This window comes from Tauraco erythrolophus, chromosome Z, assembly GCF_009769465.1.
Source record: "Tauraco erythrolophus isolate bTauEry1 chromosome Z, bTauEry1.pri, whole genome shotgun sequence".
NCBI classification, from domain to species: domain Eukaryota; kingdom Metazoa; phylum Chordata; class Aves; order Musophagiformes; family Musophagidae; genus Tauraco; species Tauraco erythrolophus.
This window is the reverse complement of record NC_141496.1, coordinates 25,603,108-25,606,855: the sequence shown is the minus strand read 5'-3', so window position 1 is coordinate 25,606,855 and position 3,748 is coordinate 25,603,108. Positions and strand designations below refer to the sequence as shown.

Sequence of the window (3,748 nt, the reverse complement as noted above, 5' to 3'; positions counted from 1 at the left end):
ATACCTGAAAACAACCGAGTCAGACTGACCATGATTACATTGCTTAAAGAAAACTTGATGTGCTCGAGAAACGAGTAAAAACGTGCAGGATTCGCATTCCTAAATGCTCCTGAGGAAATCATTCTAACGCTGATTTCTGAAGGGAAGTATACCTTTCCTTAACTTTGCTCTCAGAGTCCTTCAGCTTTGTCTGCAGATGATGTACTGTGACTTCGTTCTGCTGCCGAGGAGTCACATACTGCTCTGGATTTTGTGGCTTAACGCCGTGACTGTCACCATCAGAAGCGTTCCTCGCTGACTGCCTGAAAAGAAGAAAAAAACCCAAACCGTCACAGAATATCACTCCTACAGTTGGGCTGATGCGGCACCTTGACAGGTTTGGTGCTCCAAATACAGCATCTTTTTCCTCTCTCTCGTCCCACAGTTCTCATCGCCATAAGTGCTGCCCGAGAGCGTAGTGTCACCCAACTGTTTTGTGTACAGTCACTGTAGTGACACTACACTCACTACAGTGACTGTAGTGTCACTACAATACAGGCTGCTATCGTAGGTCTTAACTGCAGTAGTCTCTCTTTGCACTAGCAGCACTTGCCCTAGGCAGGACAAATTGCTTTGCTTACTCGTGAGAAGAAGAAGATCTTTGGCTTCCAGCAGCAGAGACGTGGAGCTCAGGCGCTGAAATGCTGCCTGTGCAGCTTGAAGAGCTGCAGTAGGCTTCACTCCCTGGGAAAGAAAAGGCAAGAGGGAAAACGGGATGGAAATGACCACGCCAAGATGGTTTTCCAAATAAAAGTGCATCACAAGCATCCTTCCTTGTGCATCCGCTGTGAACTTCAGCAGTTGCGTGAGTTTTCAGACATCCCTGAAGGCAAGCGCTGGATTTGTTCCTGCTTTCTCAGATTACGGACACACAGGTCCAGCAGCCCTTTGGGAGGGCACTCTCCTTCCTTGGGCTCAAGTCTGTCCTCCCCAAGAGGCAAACAGATCTCAAGACAAGTTTTCCTCAACTAAGTAACAGGGATCTCTTTGGATGTGTTTGGTTTCCTTTGTGAGGAAGGAGGCAAATACTGAACCGCAGAAGACTTGCGCCCAAGACCCGGAATTGCAGGTGGCCTGTGCCATCAGCCCATAGCTGGGCAGGCCATTCGCTAGGACAGGAGGGACTCAGGCTCTCACCTTTGACTCGCCAAATCCTCCTTGGCAATTTACTGGCTTTTTGTTTGGATCCTCCATTGTCACGGCGGCATCCGGACGCCTGCTGCAGCCCGAGAGTCTTCTGAAGAAAGAGAGAGAGAAGTCTTGAGAGGCCACAGCCCAACCACTAAGTGCCTACGTCTCTAGCAAGAAACATCTAAACCCGTTTTTCAGAAGGGGGTGGCTTGGAAGAGTTGTGACTCAGAATAAAAAGATTGTTTTTCTAGGCCGCTTGAGCAGGGACTTGGAGATGTGGCTGCAAAGATACGCAACGCTTGAAAGCCAAACCACCCCTTCTAGCTGCTGCATTGCTTACTCTCCTTTGAAAGAAATGCTTGGCTATTTGAACATGATTTCCACCTCCATTTGAGCAAACTGGTTTCAATTCCAAGTTTAAATCTAAAATAGCTGTAAAGCCAAACTAAAAGTAGAGCGCCAAGCCAAAAATTTTTACCTAACTTGTTAAGCATCTTTGGTTCAAAATACCTACATTCGGATTCTATTCCAGTAGTATCTCTCGCAAGTTGCGGAGCACTTTTTTCACTTTGATGCGATTTAGTTAGCTTACGTCCCACAAACACACCATGCCTGTGATTTCACGGCGCAAAACGACGTAGAGAATCTCCCTGGGCAGTGCCTTGGGCAGCGACCCTCAGCAACAGGGCAAACAGAGAGTGCCTAAGCTTAGCAGGGAGGAACAGAAGAGGAAAAGGCATCTCATTAGACCTACTTGAAGATCCATGTGTGGTCTTCCAACACAAACTTTCTTCCGCAACTGAAGGGCTAAGACTGATCCTCCTTTCTGCAAAAAAAAAGTACACAGAGAGAAAGAAAAGAGTCAGAGGCTGTACTTGGCTTCAAGGAGGACTAAGAGCGGAGTTGGGAGAGACCTGATGAGGAACACCGGAGACCGGGATGGGAGTCTTCTGACTAAATGTGGATTTCTCTACCGTAGACACCCGTGTCCCAGCCAACCTCGGGCCCATTCTTAGGCAACGGAGAGTTAGGCAGTACAAGCAGGGAGCTGAGGGTACTGTTTCTCTTATCCTAAAGCAAACGCTTCTGTATTTGGTCGGAAAGACCACACGCTAGATTCACTGATTGTACGCGTTATATCCCCTGCAGAGCTCAAGAGGACCTTAGCGCACTTGTGCAGGCGGGACATTCCAGGTAAGGAATCGAGGCCAGCTAAATTACAGGCCACCTCTGCTCTGCCCAACTTGGCTCAAGACCGGGAATTGACATCTCCCTCGCCTCCCAAACAGCTCCCGTAACCCCCAGAAGCAGGGAAATGCAGATTCACCTGTTGAAGCTGGTCCACCTCCTGAGAGCAATGGCACCAGTCACTGGAGCAGAGAAAGAGAGCCCGTCCTCATTCGCAACCCACAGTTCCTGAAGGTCGTCTAAGGAGACCTGTAGATTCAAATCTCCTCTCTTCTGGGTCACTAGTCCTGGACGTACTGTCTGGGCCAGACAGAGGAGCTCCAACTGCACCTGCCGGCTGCGCTGGATCTGTTGACCCAACTGGCAGGGAGCATTCCAAAACTGCCATTGTGACCCAAACGTTCTCTGGGGCGGGGCGGGGGGGGGGAGGGGCGGGGGGGGCCCTCAGATATGCAAATGACGGAACCCTCAACAGCAGCTTCCACCTTCCGCCTTCCAGCCTCTTCTAGATCTTTTGCATAGGCCCAGAATGAAAGGCGAGAGAAGGAAGAAAAGCAAAAGTAAATGAGAAAGAGGATTCGCGTCCAAAAGGGCCACAGCTGTATTTCTTAGACTCTGTGTTAGAAAAGATCTCGGAAAATTTAGTGTCCCAACTAACATTATGAAGTCCACAAATAAGAAAGGGAGAAGAGCGAGATGAAAACTGTCCAGGAAGTCAATGTTGCGCGCCGTTGGATCCCAGCGTCGGGATGCTTCCGCTGTCTGCTGTCAGGTGTGGGAGAGAAGTGAAGCATTCACACCACGTGCTGACACCTGGGAAAGATGACACGTGCCCAAGTGCTTCCACCCGTTTTATTGCCAAGGGGATGTTTTCAAAAGCAGACGGAAAGCCTTCCAGAAGCACACGTAATTGACCGCTGCGTGTCTGCTCTTTGCCAAATATCGAGCTGCTTAAAAATCTCGTGCTCAAGTTAAAGCCATCCTCATCAGCTTTAAGTTACTGGGCCAACCTGGGCTTTTGCTCTTCTTCTTCTTTTCACTTGCGAGCTCCTCTGCACCCCTCAGAGAACTTATGCTCTACCCTGATCAATAAACAGGGGCACATCAAGAGATTGCTGACCATTAAAGCTAACACTTTAAAGAAGGGACGAAAGAAACAAAGATATGGAGAACTTAGGGTCATGGGCAAGATGCTCCATTATTGGTTATCAACCTACTTCATTCGCTCCATCGCAGAAATCAGGTCTTCTGATGACTTGTTCGACATTTCTGTTCCTGGTGCAAGAGGAATTGTAACATTTGATGTAAATGCTGGTTGGTGTGGCAAAGAGCTGTTTTCTGCTCTTTGAGTATTTCTGTGTTCCAAAACCCCAGGATTTTTATTCGTTCT

General features: G+C 48.6%; 1 long non-coding RNA gene across 1 annotated transcript; it reads right to left on the bottom strand.

Moving 5' to 3' along the window:
- Positions 1–599: 599 nt before the first annotated feature.
- LOC147526350 (uncharacterized) lies at positions 600–2,617 on the bottom strand. Its single transcript, XR_015222936.1, has 3 exons — positions 2,498–2,617; positions 1,177–1,996; positions 600–723 (listed from the first exon to the last, which is right to left on the bottom strand). It is a non-coding gene; the product is annotated as an uncharacterized LOC147526350 (long non-coding RNA).
- Positions 2,618–3,748: the final 1,131 nt, after the last annotated feature.